Source organism: Dasypus novemcinctus, chromosome 20 (genome assembly GCF_030445035.2).
Source record: "Dasypus novemcinctus isolate mDasNov1 chromosome 20, mDasNov1.1.hap2, whole genome shotgun sequence".
Lineage (NCBI taxonomy): Eukaryota > Metazoa > Chordata > Mammalia > Cingulata > Dasypodidae > Dasypus > Dasypus novemcinctus.
In genome coordinates, this window is record NC_080692.1 from 8,569,288 (window position 1) to 8,590,108 (window position 20,821).

At 38.3% G+C, this 20,821-nt stretch overlaps 1 protein-coding gene across 5 annotated transcripts in view; it reads left to right on the forward strand.

Moving 5' to 3' along the window:
• USP6NL (USP6 N-terminal like) overlaps window positions 1-20,821 on the forward strand; it is a 167,458-nt gene that overhangs the window by 139,560 nt on the left and 7,077 nt on the right. The window lies entirely within an intron of this gene.

The window sequence follows — 20,821 nt, forward strand, 5'->3', positions numbered from 1 at the left end:
TTAGAAGTTTTCTTTCTGTCTCTCTGTTCTGGGATATTTTTTATAGTGTTAAAAATTGTTCCTTAAAGATTCAAAAATACATATTTGTGAAACTTTTATTCTTATATAATTGTGTTTTGGGGGAATCACTCTTTGTACCTTTATTCTTTCTTGGTCATTTACTGGTTTGGTTTTGTCTTCTGCGGTGAATGTTGATCATTTAGATTTAAATTGATCATTTCCAGTTTCTAAATGTATTAAAGGTTTTGCAACGTAATCTTTTATTCATCTGTGTATCTATAGGTATCTTCCATTTTCATTTCCAACTTTATTTATGCTTTGTCTATCTCTGATTAAACTATCCAGAGTTTAGTCTTCATTAATTGATTTGTATCAAGAATCTTCTCTTGAATTTGGTAATTTTTCTTTTCTCAATTTTTAAAATATTTTTTTTCTTTATTCCTTTTTATTTCAATTAATTTTTTATTGAGTCAAATAATTTATTTCATATTTTGGTGGGTTTTGTAATATGTGTTTAAAGACATGAATTTTTCTTTATGGCTTTAGCTGTATCCAGTAAGCTTTTATTTATTTATTTATTTTTATTTTTCTTCTTTATTTTCTTTTAAATGTTACATTAAAAAAAATATGAGGTCCTGGGCGGCAGACTTGGCCCAGTGGTTAGGGCATCCGTCTACCACATGGGAGATCCGTGGTTCAAACCCTGGGCCTCCTTGACCCGTGTGGAGCTGGCCCATGCGCAGTGCTGATGCGCACAAGGAGTGCCGTGCCATGCAGGGGTGTCCTTGCATAGGGGAGCCCCATGCACAAGGAGTGCACCCCTTAAGGAGAGCCGCCCAGCGTGAAAGAAAGTGCAGCCTGCCCAGGAATGGTGCCGCACACACGGAGAGCTGACACAACAAGATGACGCAAGAAAAAGAAACACAAATTCCCCTGCTGCTGACAACAACAGAAGCGGACAAAGAAGACGCAGCAAATAGCACAGAGAACAGACAACCGGGGCGGGGGGGTGGGGGGAGGAGAGGGGAGAGAAATAAATCTTTAAAAAAAAAATGAGGTCCCATATACCCCCCATCCCACCCATCCCAACCCCTCCCACATCAACAACCTCTTCCATCACTGCGGCGCATCCACTGCACCTGGCGAATACATTCTGGAGCACCGCTGTACCACATGGGCAGTGGTCCCAGTAAGCTTTTTTCTTTTTTTTTTTTTAAAGATTTATTTGTTTATTTCTCTCCCCTTCTCCCCACCCCCACCCTGGTTGTCAGTTCTCTGTGTCTGTTTGCTGTGTCTTTCTTCTTTGTCCACTTCTGTTGTTGTCAGCGGCACAGGAATCTATGTTTCTTTTGGTTGCATCATCATGTTGTTTTCAGTTTCATTGGTCCGAACTTATTATTTTTGTCTTTCTGCTTGCTTCAGGTTTATTTTATTTGCTTCAGGTTTATTTTATTCTCTTTTTCTGGTTTCCTAAAGTGGAGGCTTAGATAACTGAGTTGAGACCTACTTTCTTTTCTAATGTAAGCATTTAATGCTGTAAAATCCCCATTATCCACTGCTTTATATGTTTCCCACAATTTTGATATGTTGTGTTTTAATTTTTGTTCATTTCTTTTTAATCATTGCAGAAGGTATAGTAGTATGGATATTCCATATTCACTATTGATGGACATTTAAGCTTCCTAGTTATTTTTACATTTTCATTCTTAGATGCAAATCTTTGTGTATGTTCTACATATAATGATAGTGCTGGAGCAAATAATATAAGCATTTAAAAGTTTGAAAAATTATCTCTGATTTTTCTATGAAAAAATCTTTACCAATTCTTGTTCCCTTTTGTAGTATATGAGAGGACCTATTTTTCCTCATTCTTACAAGTACTGGACATACTGAACGTAATTTAAAAAAAATTTTTCCAATTCTAATGAGCAAAAATAGTTGTTTTATTATGCATTCCTTTGATTATTAGTAAAATTGAGGAGCTTTTCATTTTTATTTACCATTAAGTGTTATGAATTATATCTTCATATCCTTGGCTGGTTTTTCTATAGAGCTTTTAATCTCTTCCTTATTGATTTCTTTATATATATCTGGGTGTTTATCCTTTTTTTGTTGTTGTTAAATATTTACATATTGGACCTGGTTTATGTTTTTTCCATCATATAGAAAATGTTAATATTTATATACTCATATCTTTCAGCCTTTTTATTTTATAGCTGATTTGTTTTCACTTAGGAAGGATTTTTCTTACTTTGAATATTATTGAAATATTGTGTTTTCTTCTGATACGTTTATAGTGTAACTTTTCACTTAATTTTTCATTGATCTGGTATTTGGGGGGAGCTATGCTGAGGTAGGGGTCTAAACATTTATTTCTTCATAAATTGTTAGCCAGTTGTCCCAACACCTGTTTTTTTAGTATACTTTCCTTTCCTCACCAATTCAAAATGCCATTTTTATTGTAAACTAAGTTCTCATATGTTTATCTAGTTCTGCCATGTACTTTTTGTTCTATTGATTAGTTTATCTGTCTGGTCTTTTCCCCTACAAATACCACCAGTATTTTAGTTACCAAGAATTTGTTTTAGTATGCTTTGAAATTTAATAGGAATTCAGTTGAGATATCATAGAACTTTTAGATCAGTTGAAGGAGAATTAAATCTTTACTGTTTTCTTATCCACAAACCTTTACATTTTTATTTAGACTTACTCTGATATATTTATCACCTTTTTGGTCTTTTTATTGGCATCCTATACATTTCTTACTGGGCTTGGCTGTTAAGGATTTCTGGTTTTGATTGCTTTTATGAATGGAGTCTTGTTTTTTTCTTTTCTCTGTTCTTCTAATCTTTTTCTGATATATATAAAAACCGTGATATTTATGCCTCCTCCTTTCCAAAATTATGCTCCTTATTTCTTTTTATCTAATTTCTTTGGGTGGTAACTCGTTGATAGTATTGGAAGTCAGTGCTGCTAATTTCTACTTTTATTGCATTTTGCTTAGAGAATATAATCTAACCTATTCAGAATTTATCTGTAAAATTCATTGTTACATTTCATCCACCTATACTTGTGTTAAAACTCAGAACTGTGTAAAAACTCAGAACTGTGTACACACACATACACATGCCAATTTTACTGTATGTTAGTTAGAAAAACTATAATTTTAGGATTTTGGGTGGTGTCGTAGTTAGCCAGAGGGGTGCTGATGTAAAATACCAGAACTCTGTTGGCTTTTGTAAAGGGTATTTATTTGGGATAGAAGCTTGCAGTTACCAGACCATAAAGAGTAGTTACTTCCCTCACCGAAGTCTGTTGCCAAGTGTTGAAGCAAGATGGCTGCCAACATCTGCCGGGGCTCAGGCTTCCTCTTCCCCTCCATGCTCCGTGGTCCCAGCTTCTTCCAATCTCAGCTATAGGCTGGGATAAGTCTCCTCTTTTCCAGGGCTCATCCCTCTCTGGGCTCGGCTGCTCTGTCTCTCTTCCTGGGTTTCTGTCATGTCTACAGAGCCATCTCTATTCCTCTGTGTTTTTCTCCTGTGTGTTTACTTCCCGGAATGCAAAAAAAAATCTCCCACTCCCTGCTCTGCCTTGTAGTTTTCTTTATCAGTCCCCACCGCCTTGGTCCTACTGATGTAGCCCTGATCATAATTTAAGTTTTCAAGTAAAAGTGAAACCTCTGAATTTAATACAATCTAATACATCCAGAGGAACAGACTAGTTTACAAACATAATCCAGTATCTATCTTTGGAATTCATAAATAATACCACACCGCTGCAGTGGGTTTTCACCTTTTGTTTTATTTGTTTATACGATAGAAATGGTTGTTACTCACACAGAGCAATTTTTGTGTGAACTGAGACTCTTAGAAATGCAGTATCTGTTTTTAAAATTAAATTATTTCATTAAGATCTATTGAATTTATACAGCATTGGATAGATTTGTAGTGAGAAATGTTTAGTTGTCTTCTTTCTGCTTCCTTTATCTTTCAAGTTTAGCCTGCTGTAAAAAGGTCAAGCCTAAGTCTAACCACAATAACTTTTTAAAAAAAATATCTTTACTCTCATAACTGTAATTTAGAAAATAAACTTCCTTTTCTTTTAACCACCTTATTCAGGTTATTATATTATTCAAATTGTATATTCTCTAGCTAACAGTACATTATATATAATCAACCATGTAATATTTTAGATACAATTTTGAAATTGGTAATTTTGTGACAGTATTTTAAAACTCGCTTGGACTTAATATTTGATCCAGAAGGGAAGAAGATGCTCCTACCAAGATGCCTCTTTCCCAGAATAATTTTCCTGACATTAGTCCCCACCATTTCTCACTGAAAACTGTTAGAACAACCACAGTACATGCGTTCTGCTGTTGAAATATAAAAGTAGACTGTTGCTTGCTTGCCAGAGAGTGCACTTAGAGCACTTTCCTGTAATTATACGTCTCTTGTTGGGTACAAAAAGCCGTTCATGCCTCCAAGGTGATTAACTGTAAGTCTTGTAGTTGAATATGGTACCCACTGGGTGGGGACAGAGACCAGAGTCGGATTAAAGGTGGACCAGCCTGTAGGGACTTTACAGGGACACTTTGCTTATCTGGATGGGTAGAGTATTCTTTTTGTTCATCATTTTTTCTTTTTTAAAGGGAAAAAAATGCTATTTAAGAAAAAACAAGTAATACAAAATTTTCCCCTTTACTCTGAAATGTATATTTCCTTTTATCAACAAGATGATTCTAATTGTTGGCACAGGAACTAAAAATATTCACCAATTCTATGATAAAACATTGGTGAATATATCATTAATGTAATATTCTCTGTTATACCTAATAGAAATTGCTATGTTTTTCTATTCTTTAAGAATTAAGGCAGTAATTCTTCATTTAAACACCTGTATTTTCTGGGGGAAGAATGGAATAAAATTTTAGGCATGGAGCTGTTAGCGGGGTGAGCAAAAACTTTATGATGTCTCTTAAAAAGAGGCACAGGGAAACGGCCTTGGCCCAGTGGTTAGGGCGTCCGTCTACCACATGGGAGGTCCGCAGTTCAAACCCCGGGCCTCCTTGACCCGTGTGGAGCTGGCCCATGCACAGTGCTGATGGGCGCAAGGAGTGCCCTGCCATGCAGGGGTGTCCCCCGCGTAGGGGAGCTCCACGGGCAAGGAGTGCGCCCCGTAAGGAGAGCCGCCCAGCGCAAAAGAAAGTGCAACCTGCCCAGGAATGGCGCCGCCCACATTTCCCGTGCCGCTGACGACAACAGAAGCTGACAAACAAGACGCAGCAAATAGACACAGAGAACAGACAACTGGGGTAGGGGGTGGGGGGAATTAAATAAATAAATAAATCTTAAAAAAAAAAAAGGCACAGAATGAAAATATAGATAATAAATATCTTTATTAGCTGTTGGTTGTGACATCATTTATGCTTGAATCTTTTAGTACACTTAATTGCTTATGGGTAAAAGAAGGTATTTAAACCTAACAAAGGCCAGGTATAGCAATATTTCTAAGTATGTGTGCACACACATGTACGTAGTAGTTCCACTGGCTATAGTCGATTTAAGAAGAAATTGTACAAAGCTGATTATAATGTTTTATTTGAATCTCTTTTTGTGGGGAAAAAAAATTTTTGTGGAAGAATGTAGAGAATATTTACTAGCTTATGAAATTGTTACTGGTGATGGCATTTGTCCTTGTTACAGGGTCAACACAGTATATCTCCAGTCTAGTAATAGTTAAATAATCTTCAAAAAAAGAATGTTTTCTAATGAAGGCAAGTAGATTTTTCTTCTTAATTTCATAATGCCAGAGGGCAGATAGCCTGGGCACGGAGTCCGTGAGTTTTGGTACTGCCACTGGTGTTGAGGGGCCTCTGCTCTGTCCAGGTTTTGTGAAGCGTGAGTAAGTCCCCCTTAGCCTTGAGAGTCACAACCTGCCTCCGGTCCCAGTGACAAGCTCCATTTTCTGCTCTCCCAATTCCCAGTCCCCTCTGCTCTCCTTCCTTCTTTCTGGCCCTTTCCAGTATTCTTTCCTCTCCACCCCTCGGTCCACCCCCACTCTGAAGGATTTTTCCCCTCTCTTCCACTGCATTGGTCCCTTATGAAGCCCTCTGGTTGCCCATCTGCCTCCTTGCTCCCATCTTTGACCTTTCCCCTTCCCTCTCTCCCCATCCTTCCTTACTCACCTCTCACCCTCTCTTTTCCCTTCTTTCGACCTCTTTTCATCCCTGCTCTCCTCTCTCCAGAGGCAGCCCTTCTGGGATGTTCAGTGGTGAAATGCACTCAACATCTGTATGTTTGAACCTTGTTGAGTTTCTGAGAGTTTTCTATTCAGAGGTGATAGGCCTGTTGTGGTAGTTAATTGCACCTGGAATAATCTAGTGGTATTGTCAGTCTACACCTGTTTACTAAGATAATTATCAATGGGGCTTCCTGAGCCAGGTATTAGATCCACTTGTTCGTACTGAGCATGCGACCCTGGGGAGAATCTCTAGAAAAGGGAAGTGTGCACTGACCTCGTTTTGAATGGAGCATGCCCTGGCACTGTAGTCTGGTCCTGGCACCCTGACTGCCCTCCTGCACCACAAGTGCCTCAGGCTAAGCTGCTTTACTTTTCTTTAAAATTGGGAGGAATTGATTTTTTTACAAAATGATTTTCATTTTAGGAGGTTCTTTCTTATATCCTTGTCTATAGCCTCTTACCTTCTTCTACCCTTATTAAAAATCTTTTTTGGGGGCAAAGAGACCTTATCCTATAAATGTTTTTATACTTTTGAGGTATTTGCCTTGTACATCCCCCAGAGTCTTACTTCCTAATTTTGTCATTTAGGAACGAATTAGATACAATATTATTTTATCTATGCTTGATTTTTCCCTCCAGTTTCATACTGTGTGGATCTTGAGTATTTATAAACATTAAGTTTCTTAATTGCTTATATGGACAGTGTGTCATTACTCTAATGTATATGAATTCATTCAATGAACATTTTGTCAGCACCCTCCTTATAACTCTTTTCTGTCCTTTGTATACTATAGGAATGAATGCAAAAGAAGTCACAGTTCCCTCTCTAAATAGGTCATAGTCTGTAAGGGGTAAGGGAAATATATTACAGACATCCATGAAAGGACTTTATGATGCTACTTTTTGGCTATTTTAGAACAGTCACAGCTTTTTTTCCCCAGTGTGCATTTTGGCCTTTTGCCCATTAAGTAAATGGAACATGCTAAATTTTTCTTTTAGTTCTAATATGATATGTAAGTGTAGAGAATATTAATGACTCTTCCTTAGGGAGAGAAATTTCTATATTGACTTGAATATAAAATAAGTTAAGGTGAGTCATTTTCTTACCCTTTATATTAAAATATTAAATCTCCCATGTAGTTTGACACATACTTTTCTACTTGTTTCTTACATAAAATTACCACTTCCATCTCTCCATTACTTCCTTTTGCAGTTTTTTTATTCCCGCTTCTGAAAAATCTGTACCTTAGCTCTCTAACCCACATTTTACTGTGTGTCCTGTTAGTCTTTACTGTTTTGTGCCTCTGTGTATCTCAGTGATTTCAGAATGAAAATCTGTGCCTGTCACACCTAGGGACAGTCTGTGCCATGGCCATGTTTTCCCTAAGGACAGTCTGCTTTCTCTCTTAGTCCTCTCTCCTCTCCACCCCATTCTGTTTTTTTTTTCTCCCTTCCACTCCACTGGCCCCTTATGAAGGTTGTCTGTCTGTCTCCTTGCACCCATCCTTGACTATTTTCTACTCTTACAATGTAACAAAAACCAGCTAAGGGGCTCTGTCTGTGAATGAGAAAAACCAGGAAATACAGGACCCACTTCTATCTGACATGGGGAGGTGGGTGTTTTTTCATTTATGTTTTGCTTCCGTGTTTTCAGTGAAAAAAAAAAAAAAAAGGCAGGGGGGAGGGCATTAGAATGGAAGATTTGAATAAATGTTGATAAGAAGAACTTGAAACCAAATGAGGCCCAGGTGTGACCAAGAGACCAACCCCTTGCTCTGAGTGTGTGTCCTGGAAGAACGCAACCCATTTGACTAGGTGCCTGGGCAGATGAGGTTGTGTTAACCTCAAAAAATAGTAGAACCAGACATGTCTGAAGGCTGGAGAAAGGAAAGAATAGATTTTGAGCACTTAGAAAGCTAAGAAAGTTATCACCAATCATGACTTCATTAAGAATGCCATACCTGATTAATCTAATTTTGTTTTTTGTTAAAATTGCTCATTTAGTTACTGTCAACCAGTGTTTTTACTTGGGGGTAAAAGTAAAGTGTTTGACAAAGTCTTATGATTTGCTTGGGCATAAGCTGAAAATATTAGTTAAAAGTCATACACCAAAACTTCTGATGAATATCATCTATCATCTTAGAGGGAGTCCTATACATGAATATTCCATGTTTTAAAACTTTATTTTCTTAGTATGCAAGTAATACATGTTTGTTGTTTAAAAAAAAAAAAAAGTTATATAGTAGTTAAGCAAAAGTAAAAACCACTCAGTCTAAACCCACTTTTTTTGGTTATGTAGTAACCACTATGTAAACATTTTATTATTTGTTCCTTATAGTCATTTTCTAGACATGTAAGACTTATACCTAGTGATTTTCTAGTGATTAATGTCATAAGTATATTTTCATGGCATTAGACACTACAGCTGTATTTTATATTCCATAGTTTATTTCACCATATGTTTGTTCTGTAAGTATAACTTCATTTCACAAATCCTCTATATCGAACATACAATTTTTCATCATTTAATTCTTCTAAAGCAGTACAATTATGAACATTGTTCTAGCCAAATTTTTGCGTGTTTTGTTATCTTAGGGTAAATTTCCATACATGTTGTCAAATTGCCCTTAATTTTAGGGCTCCTATAAATGGCTGATAAGATTTTGTTTCTCCAAACTCACAGTAGTGAAATATGCCAAGTTTAGAAGTATTTTAATTTGCGTTTTCTCTGATAACTTGTGATATATTTACTGGCTCTCTTCTTCTGTGAGTTTCCTTTTCACATCCTTTATTTAATTTTCTATGGGGTGTCCATCTTCTTATGATTTTTAAGGATTCTTTTTATTTTCAAGAAGTTAGTGCACTTCACTTTCTATATACATCATTTTTAAAAATTGTGGTAAAAATATACATAACATAAAAATTGTTTTAACCCTTTTAAGTGGACAGTTCTTTGGCATTAAGTACATTGACAGTACTGTGTAACTTTCACTGCTATTTATTTGCAGACTGTTTTCATCATCTCAAACTAAAACTCATACTCATTGAGCAATAACTCCCCATTTATCCCTCCCTACACTCCTAGTAACCACTATTCTGCTTTCTATATCAATGAACTTACTTACCATTTTGATTCTCTTCTTTCCTCTTCATTATATATTTTTAGTTATTTTCTTAATGGTTACCTTTGTAATTACAGTTAACTTCTTAAACTACTAACCATCTAATTCAAGTAGTAGCAACGTAGTTTCAGTAGTAGACAAACTATCTTCCTGTAAATCTCCATCTCTTCTCATGTTATGGTTCAGATGACTTTTTTTTAAACATTGTATGCTTGTTAACATAGATTTAAAATTTTGCATAAATTTTTTATATTTTTATGCGTTTATAAATATATATATTTATAAATATATATGCATAAATGAATAAAAATATAAAATATATAAAATATTTTGTATGCATTTGCCTGTTAAAGTCATATGGGGGAGGGGCATAGAGAGCAATTACAAACCAAAAATAAAATAATGCAGAATTTTATATTTACTTATGTAGTTGCCTTTATGAGTGTTCTTTACTTTTCTTAGGGCTTTGAGGTTACTGTCTAGTGTCCCTTAATTTTATCCTGAAGAACACCTGTTAGTATTTCTTTTTTTTTTTTTTTAATTTTTTAATTTAATTCATTTTTTAAAAAATATTACATTAAAAAACATGAGGTCCCATTCAACCCCACCGCCCCCACCCCCTACTCCCCCCACAGCAACACTCTCCCGTCATCATGACACATCCATTGCACCTGGTAAGTACATCTCTGGGCATCGCTGCACCCCATAGTCAATGGTCGACATCATCCGTTAATATTTCTTGTAGGACTTTGGTTTATTTATAAATGTCTTGATTTCGCCTTTGTTTTTGTTTTTTTTCCCTTGTTTAAATTTTTTTTTTAAGATAAATATATCACACAAAATGTTACATAAAAAACATGAGGTTCTCATATACTCCACTCCCCACTCCCTCTCCTTCATTTTTAAAAGATAATTTTGCTAGCTGTAGAATTTTCAGTTGATAGCTTTTTTCTTTAAGGACTTAAATATGGCATCCCACTGTCTTCTGCCCTCTATGGTTTCTGATAAGAAATCCACTGTTCATATGTGGGAATCCCTTGTATGTGACAAGTCACTTCTCTCTCTCCACTTTCAAAATGCTCTCTTTGTCTTTAGATTGTGAAAATTTACCTATAATATGTCTTGGTGTAGATCTCTCAGATACTATTATGCTTAGTGTTCATTGAGCTTCTTGGATGTATATAGGCATATATGTCATCAGATTAGGGGAATTTTCAGCCATTGTTTCTTAAATACTTTTTTCTACCCCTTTCTGTCTTGTCCTTTTGGGACTTCAGTGATGTATATGTTGGTATGCTTGATGGTGTCCCATAGGTCCCTCAGGTTCTGTCCTTTTTTTTTTTCATTGTATATTCTTTCTGCTCCTCACACTGGATAATTTCTATTGTCTTATTAACATTTGCTGATCCTTTCTTCTACCTGTTCAAACCTGCAGTTGAATCCATCTCATGAGTTTTTTCATTTCAGAGAGGTTACACACCTTGCCCAAGTTCACACAATTTATTAGTGGCAGAGCCATGATTCAAATTTGGGTCATTTGATCCTGAAGACCATGCTGCCGCCTCGCCATGCCGCGGACATACACAGCTTTACAGCCTTTGTGAGTCAATGTCTGTACAAAGGGCCAGGAGTGGCCTTACAATGTTCCGCTAAAGGAGTAATCACCCATTCTACTCTGTTTTGTTTAGTCCAAACCTAGAAGATTGTTTAAGTTATGGGTGCCACATCTTGAAAGGGTAGTCTGTCATCTTCATCATCATCAAGAAGTAACTATAGCTGAATCTTTATGGAAAAACCCTATGGAAGCCAAACCTAGACTAACCATGACCAGCAGCAAGTTGGTGACCATAAGTCATAGAAATCCTCACATGGGACTCTGCAGAGTAATGGGACTTGAGTTGTCCCTGAATCTGTTACTGTACATCTCTACATTCTACATTGGCTTTGTTCCGTTGTGTTTTACATGTGGCTATGTAAAGTAAATTTTAGTTACTAGTTGGTTTCTTTACTTTGTTGACATTGAAAATGTGCTAGGACCATAAAAACAGATCATCCTAAATAATGAAATACATGGCTTTTTGCAGACATTAACAGGCAGTCTATAAAACTTGGTTTTAGTAGAGCAAACCAGTTTTGAGATTTAGGATGTAGAACTAAGGCTAGCTAACCTTTGAAACACCTAACTTCAAGTAAATTTAGCTCTAATGAATTGTGAATTGATAGCAGATTGAAACATCGAAAACAAATCTGAGCATATGCAGTGTGAGCCAAGAGAAACATCTGACACTTTCTCTTAGAGATTGATGTTCCAGTGAGTACACATGCAAGGGGCAACAGCAATTCATTTTGAAGTCTGCTCTTTCTAAAAATAATGCTACAGAGAATTTTTAAAACATTTAAAATTATGTCACGTGAATTAAAAAGTTGGTGACTCTCTCTGCAGGTTGCCAAAAGCCATTGAGTGGTGAAAAACTGGGGCAGCTTAAAGGACTCAGCATGAGAAGCTCTACAGCTAATTCCATTTTGTCCCTGTAACAGCACATCTTGCAGGCATGCATTAGCCACTCTCTGGGTGCCGCTGTTTTCCTTTTTCTTTTTAATGGTTATGTTTTCCATCAGATTCCTACCAGTCAACCTGAAAGGTTGTTTTGATGATTGGCTGATATTATTGTCGGACTGGAATATCAACCAGTTATTAAATCAATCATTCAAATTACTGTGTTCTGCCCTTACCAGAAAATTGCCAGAGTGGGGACTAAAGGAAAGTTCATCAATTCAGTTTTTCTGTTACATAGGTCTTTATGTCTTCTTGATTACTTGAGTTTATTGGGGTTATTTGCCCATGGGGCAGAAGGAATTCATATGCTTATCTGGGACTAATATGGATAATTATTTGTAGGGCTGATAAATACTTCTTGGGTCATTAGGTAGATTTTCATTTTAGTTTTGTTTGCTTCTAACCTAATAGACTGAATAACTACCTGCGAATGTTCTGGACTCGGGCTACATTTAAGTCACCTTAATTCCCTGTGTTCCATGTGCTGACTAATCAGAAGATAACTGGGGCTCCTTGGGTCATTTCACCTGCAGCATTCATAAAGGAAAGGCAGTTTTTCTCAGTGACAAACACTTCAGAATTTGGGTTATCACTTAAAATAATCCATGCACATATCTCTTTATTATAAAAAGATGTAAGAATGATGGTGGTTAGGCCATCTGTTCTAGTCCTGCTACTGTTGCTGTCTCTAAACCAGGAGGAGTCTTCCTTTCTTCTGCTTGTTCCCTTGCAGTTCACACTAATCCACTCGATCAGTGGGTGGACTCCACCTTCAGAACCTTTCCAAGCCCAGCCTCTTCTCACCACCCCCACCATGGTAGAGTGCAGCAGAGCTCTGGGGTCACCTCTGGGTTTGAATCCTGGACCTGCCGTGACTTAGCTGTGAGACTTAGCTGTGAGAATAATAGGAGTGCCCTACATTGTATACCTATTGCTAGCATTATATGCACAACTTTTTGAGTGACTGACACATGGCATGTGCTTAAAGAGTATTAGCCATTCTTGTATCATTAATTATCACCAGTCTGTAAGTCCAACCCACAATTCACAGTGAACTTTTCAAGGTATTTGCCACAGCATGTCCTTTCCTGCTGAGGACCCTCCAGGAGCTTGCAGTTTACATGGAATGGCATCCAGAGTCTCGGCTGTGGTCCTCGGGCCCCTGGGGGATCTGCCTCTGCGCAGCTTGTCGATCTCATTGGCACAGAGGGTCGCAGGAACTCCTCCCTGCTCTCACGGCCCCACCCCCAATCATTTTAATTGCCTTGACTGGCTTTGATTTTCTTTGTAGCACTCTATCCCACCAGAATATTAGCTCCATAAGGCAAGGACATCACCTGTCCAATTGCATCCTTTTATAGCCAGCACCTATAATGCTTCCTCATATGTAGTGTTTGCTTGATACATAGTTGTTGAATGAATGAAGGAAGGACACTGTACTTGCTACTTCTAATGAGCTTCTGTGTTTTCAAAAGAGCTTATATTAATATTGTCCAAGTAAAATTAAATTTGGTAAAAGCCATGTGGAGTTTTATAATAATGGCCTAGTAGAGAGAGCTGTGTACTGGGGGTCAGTATCCTGGCTTCTGGCTCTCATTCAGTTTTTGCTCCTTCAAGATTGCTCGGCCTTTCTGTGCCTGTTTCTCTCTGGAAGCCACAGGCTTTGAGAAGGTACCCATTTGAGGAAAGAGGAAAAAGGTAGTGGTTTTCCACTTTATCTCCAGCACCTTTTTTATACCTTCTGTATTTATTGGGGTTTCATATGAAATTTGGTTTGAAGAAGAATCTGCTTTGAAAAAGTTTAAAAGCCGCGCATGAGAATAACACAAATATTTTTTCAGCTCAGTGCTTCCACTTCCCGCAGTTTAACTGGTTAAAAGATACTTTTCCTCCTTATTCTGTCCCCCAAACACACACGCATGAAGAAAAAAATCATTGAATGCTTCTTTTTCAAAATACCTTAAAGAAAATTATGACATGTAGATAAATAAAATTAGCACCAGGGTGTGAAATACGTGAGAACAAAGACCGTCTGTTCAACACCAATGCACCCCATTGCCTAGCATAATATCTGACACACAGTTTACTCAGTAAATATGTTAGATGGACGAGTGGGTAGACAGGTAGCTATTTGAAGAGAGCAAAAACTTATTTTTAAGGGAGAATTTAGTATTTTATGATTAACACATGAAAGACATAGCTTTAAACTATGATATTATTTGCAAGTGAAGTCTTTTTTTTCTTTCAAGATAATATGCATTGGATAAGCATATTTTAATCGGTAATTTTTAAACATTGTTTTCTAACTGGCCAATTTATTGGACCTTCCTGTAATTCTTCATGAATTTTCTGTTTGCAATTATTTAAAATATAAAAAGTATCCAATATGGTTTTCATTGTCATTCTTACTTTTTCTTTCATTGGCATTTAAAGTAGGGATCCTTTTAGAATGTTAATTTTAAAATAGAAAGCACTGTTTTTTTTTTTTTTCTTTCTCCAGGTTAGTATATTTTTTAATTACTACTTTGCCAAGGAGGAAAACATCTCTTTTAAGAAATCCTTCACAGGGCTGTCCTTTTGAATTGTTACTTCTGTCTTTTTTTTTTTTTAAGTATTTTTAAATAGTTTTTTTAAAAAAGATAAATAGATCATAGAAAACATTACATTAAAAAACATAAGTTCCCATGTACCCCACTCTCTAACCCATCCTCGCTCCTCCCACATCCACATTCCCTTTCATCAGTAAGGCACATTCATTGCATTTGGTGAATGCACCCTGGAGCACTGTCATATCACATGGACCATAGTTTACATTGTAGTTCATACTCTTCCCCCAGTCCATTCAGGGGTTATGGCAGGATATACCATGTCCTGGCATGTGTCCCTGCAGTATCATTTAGGACAACTCCTGTCCCAAAAATGCCCCATATCACACCTCTTCCTCCCTCTCCCTGCCTTCAGCAACTCCCATGGCCACCGTCTCCATATCAATGATACATTTCTTCCTTTGCTAGAGTCACAACAGTTCTATAGTAGAATACCAGCAAGTCCACTCCAATCCATATTATATTCCTCCATCCTGTGGACCCTGGCATGGTGATGTCCACTCCATCTCTAAATCGAGAAGGGGCTTAGATCCCACATGGCTGGGGATCTCCTGCTTGCAGTTGTAGACTCATTTCCCTGGTGTGGTGATTGACCATTCTCATCTCCCCATCAGCTGACCTGGGTAAGTCCAATGAACTGGAGAGTAGGTGTTGCAACTCTGCTGAGGCTCAGGACCCAGCCGGCCCATGGACAGTCCAGAGATTCAAGTCTCCTGAGTATACACAAACCTCAGCGCCAATCACAAGTTCAGTAAAAGTGACAGAAGAGGCATGTATAGAGAGGACATATCTGAGTCCAACTCCTTCACAGTCAGGAGCACAAATTCCAAGGTAGGGCCCACTGGCAAGGCAGTGAGCTCCAGAGCCATCTGTCATGACCATAGAACCTGTGTGTCTCTGTAGCCCTCAGGAGCACAAGTACCTGGGGTTGTATCTACTTTGGCTATCTCTGGGATCCTGCTGAGACATGTGTAGGCGTGATCCTCTGATGACCTCCTGACTCATTTTGAAGTCTCTTAGCCAAATAAACTCATTTGTCTTTATCATTTTCCCCTTTTATTCAAGGTCTTTAATCCCTTGGTGCCAGGGAGGCTCATCCCTGGAAGTCATGTCCCACACTGGGGGAAAGTAATGCATTTACATGCTGAGTTTGGCTTAGAGAGTGGCCACATTTGAGCAATCTTAGGCACCCTGCAGCTCTAAGCCTAGTTGACATTTCAAGCACGCAGGCTTATAAGCATAGTCAATCAGTATCAAGGGCCCATCATTAGACCATCCTTCTTCACTGGTCTTTGCCCTTGCACTTGGGGGATTGTTGCTGTTGCACTGGGGAATGTGACAGAGCTCCCCCAGATGGGAACTCAGCACTCCCTCAGTTGTCATGTGTAACTCTACCCAGTATGACAATACCAACGAACATCTGAACATATCTGTATGCCCTTTATGCATGCCCTGGAGAACTCCCTCCCACCCATGCATCCCCAATCAATGACACCCCACACCAGTGCTCCTCCTCTACCATAGTTGAACCCCTCAGTAATCCAAAACTTCTTCAAAAATGAAGCCTAATTATTGCCAAAGTCAATTAGTAGGAAAATGAAATAGTATCGACAGGTTTAAAGATTAGAAATAGAATGCATAATAATTTAGAAAAACTAAAAGTAAAAAATAATTGGAGTGTTAAAAAATGAAAAATATCCTAAAACTTTGTTTTTGACATTTTGCCTTTCATCACAGTAATAGGTGTTGCCCTGCATGTACAATGGCAAGGCATTCTCTTCCATTCCTTCCTCAATGTCTGCATCCCTTTTTTCTTTAATTTTTAATTTTGTCTTCCAAAAAGTTTTAGATCACAGTAAAGTCACATATACAGTATAGGGGACTCCTGTATATTCAACATTAAACCCTCTTTCCCCTTCCCCAACAATGAAGTTTTTGCATGTGGATGTTATATTTCCTATAGCTGATGTACAGATACTGAAACATAGCTCCTAACCATGGTTCCATAATGGCTTACATTATGGCTTACATTATGGCTTACATTATGGTTTATATTTTAGACTATACACTTTTATAAATTTTTGGTGAAATTTAGCATGGCTTATACCCATCATTGCACAATCTTGTGGCACACTTCCATTGCCCCCCAGTTACCCCTTCTTCCATCTATTCTATTCCTCCCTCCCCTTTCCCTCAGGACCCACAGTGACAACCACGCATGCTTCAGTGCTTGATGGACAAGATTCATAAATATGTGCACCAGTGCTGAGGGCTTGACACTCTAGTCTGTCCTCTCCCATTGAGAGCCACCCATGCTCTCAATTGACACCCACTCCTCTATTTGAGAATATCAGGCCTCCCCAGGGTGGGGGTACAACACTTTCCTGCACATTGTGTCTCCACCCACTGATATAACCCAGTATGATTAGATGAGCTCTCACGCATTCCCTTGAAGCCTGCCCCAGGTGCACCCTGTGCCAGATGCCTCCCATCAAATACCTTAAACAAGTAAAGAGTGTTCTCAATATTATAGTTTCCACCATGTACCTGACAATCTCCCATTTTCACCTGTTCCCCCAAACCCTCCCCCCACTTCCATGGACCATCTGATCCATCCTTCCAACCCTAGGCCCCCTCAACCCTGCAAAGCCCTACCCAGTAGTATCCCTATGTCCCCATCTTACCCCTTCACTACACAACTCCTTACCTCCAATGTATCATAGATTTCGCCCATATAGGCATTAGCTCACAACCTTCCTCTCCCTGCCTATTTCCTGTAAGCCTATCTTTCAGTCTCTTGCGCTCTGAGACAGCTTGATTTGCTTAATTCATATCAGAGAGGTCATGTAGTATTTGTCCTTCAATGCCTGGCTTGTTTCACTCAACATAAGGTCCTCAAGATTCACCCCATATTATCCTATATGTTAGTACTGTATTCCTTCTTACAGCTGAATGGTATTCCATTGTATGTATATCATAAATGTTACTGTTCTTTCTTCCTGAAAGATTATCCCTTTTACTAATATGTAGTGTCCATCTTTGTCTCTCACAATAGCTTTGCATTTAAAGTCTATTTTATCCGATACTGGTATAGCTACTCCTGCCCTTTTTTGGTTATTGTTTGTTTGTAAGATTGTTTCCAGCCGTTCACTTTCAACTTCCCTTGATCCCTGGGTGTAAGGTGGGTTTCTTGTAGACAGCATATAGGTGGGTCGTATTTCCATATCCATTCTACCAGTCTGTATTTCTTGACAGATGAGTTTAATCCATTGACATTCAGTGTTATTACTCTCAAGGAATTACTTACATTAGCCATATTTTCTTTGGATTTGTGTATGTCATATGTTGTTGGGTTTTTTCCTTTCTCTTTTTAGTTGTTCTTATACTCTCTTCTAACTCTGTCTCTCCTGTTTTTGTCTTTCCTCCTACAGAACTCCCTTTAGTATTTCTTGAAGGGCAGGTTTCTTACTGGCATTCTATCTTAGTTTCTGTTTATCTGTGAATATATTGAATTCTCCATAATTTTTGAATGCTAGCTTTTCTAGATAGAGTATTCTTGGTTAGAAATTTTTTCTTTTAGTATCTTGACTATGTCATACCACTGTCTTCTTGCCTCCATGGTTTCAGCTGAGAAATCAGCACTTATTGAGCTTCCCTTGTATGTGATGGCTCTCTTTTCTCTTGCTGCCTTCAGTGTTTTCTCTGTCTTGAGCATTGGATAATTCGACAAGTATATGTCTTGAGGTAGGCCTGTTGGGATTTATGCTGTTTGGGGTGCGCTGCGCTTCTTGGACATGGATATCCATCTCCGTTACTAGGTTTGGGAAGTTTTCAGCCATTATTTCCTCCAACACCCCTTCTGTCCCCTTTCCCTTCTCTTTTCCTCCTGGGATGCCTATAATGTATATGTTTATGCATTTTTTGTTGTCATTCAAATCCCTAAGTCCCTGTTAGATTTTTTATATCTTTTTATCTATCAATTCTGTAATCTGTTTGATTTCAGATACACTGTCTTCCACATCACTAATTCTTTCCTCGGCTTCTTTAAATCTGCTGTTATTTGTTGAGAGTGTAATTTGATTTCTTGAATGGTGCCATTCATCACCGCCATATCCATTATCTTTTTGTATATGTTTACAATTTCTTCAGTATGCGCTCCAAGTGTTTTCTTAATATCCTTAATCTCTTCCTTCACTTCATTAAGTTGATAAATAATATTTGATTGGAGAGCTTTGATTAGTTGTTCCATGTTCTGCTCCTCTTCATGGTTTTTAATTTGTTTGTTGTACTTGGCCATGTGTTCCTAATTATTGGTTTGGTTTGTACATTTTTGTTGCTGTCTGGTCATCATTTTATCTTGGTGGGTTCAGTCGATTAGCTTCTCCCTCTAGTTTTGGGTTTTTTAGGTGCTATTTTTGTGTGTGTGTTCATTTTTCTCTTTGACATTTTATTCTTATTCTTTTACCTTGTTGTTGTCTAAGTTACCTTGAAGGAAAAAGATTAGGGTCAGGGAAATCAAAAGAGGTAAGAAAAGAAAAAGTATAATAGTAGTGTATTGGTATTAAATGTTAGCAGAAGAACTGTATAAGACCTAGGAGAATAAATATTAAACTCACGTTTAACTGTACACAAGCAATGTGTAGTTATAGGAATAAGAAAATGGAGTACCTACAGTGAAATGGGAAACTGATTAATATAGTTTGAATTAAAAGGCTAGCGAGATCAGGAGAGAGTGAAAGAGAAAAGAAAGGACAACAAGAGAAAGAGTTAATAAAAGATGGAAAACAGAATAGAGGTGTTGATGTAAAAAGCCGGAAAAATTGGGGGCTAAACCAAAGAGAGGGTATGTAAGAGCACAACAGACAGGGGAAGATAGAGAGATGTAGGAAGGAAAAGAGATAGTGTTGGTAGCCAAAATCAGTACACACAGAAAAGAGGAGGTTGAGAATGAGGAAGCATGGGAAACAATGGACAAGCTGGCAGCACCTAATTGGGAAAAGGAAAAATAAAAATAAAAAGGAAAGAGAAAGTAAAAAAAAAGGGTGGGGTGATAAAGAAGAAGGAAAGACAAGATGACAAGGGAAAAAAAAAACACAAGCCCTCAAGCAAGGAGTCAAACAAACGATTGAAAAAAAAAAAACAAGACTTCCCTCTTAAGCTCTTATTAAGGGAAAATAAGAGACCCAAGGGAAGCCAGTACTAGGATATTGTGTAGGATTTCCCTGTCTCAAAAAAGTCCCCTTCAGGGGCAGGATGGACTCTTCATGATTGAATAAACTGATTAGGAATCTGCCCTTCCCGGTTCTCCCTCACTTCCCTCTCTCTCAGGGCAGCGGGAAGCCGGTGTGAGAGCTCCCCTCTGAAACTCAAGTGGGGCCCTGGTAAGCCAAACCACCACGGAGAATAATGCTCAGTCTCTTTGAGGGAGAGCACCCGCACCTTCCCGGGGACCCTAAATGTGCTCTTAGAAGCTTCGTAAGCACTTCCTACTGCCCCCTCCCTTAGGGGTGTTGCACAGGATGAGTTAATTGCTTGGCTGCACCTTCTCTAAGACCTTACCACAGAGTTTAGGTAGATCCAGCTGCCTTCCTGGTTTCTCCTCAAGCCAGCTGGTATGCTTCTCAAAGCTCAAAAAGGGGTGTCAGGACAATTGAACCCACTCTCGTAGGAACCCTCTCCACCCTTCACTAGAACCCTCCTACTCTCGGAGGAGGTCTCTGGCTGTGTGACCTGAGAGGTTTGGGGAAAACCGGGGCTTCTTGCCCTGGGGGAGTGGCGGAAACCCGCTGTTTACCTTGAGCTGTCATTCCTCTAGTCCTGCTCTCTCCAGATGGATGTCCAGCAGCCACCTGCTTTGTGGGTTCCCAAAACAGCTCACTCAGGCAGGACTTTGCCACCACTTAGCCATTTTTTTTGTAGGAGCGATGATACGGGTGCTCTTACTACTCTGATGCCATCCTGCCCCCTCAGCACTGTTGCCTTTTGTCATTAACATCTACTGTGGAAGGCACGTAAGATAACAGTAAGCTGTTTGAGGGCAACTTTGAGACCACAGTTGGTCATCAGTTGATTTTTAACTTTGGCAGACCTGCTTGAAGCTGATAGGAAAATTTTTACTTAACTTTCAAAACCATTTTAGTTGAGGTAGGTTAAACTGAAAATAATGTAAAAGTAAGACACTGAACTACTGATCTGTGGGAATAGAAATGAGAATGTCAGCCTTGTATTCCTGAAGAAGGCTGTAGTAATAATATGCTTTTACAAAATATATGAATCATATTACAAGATTACAA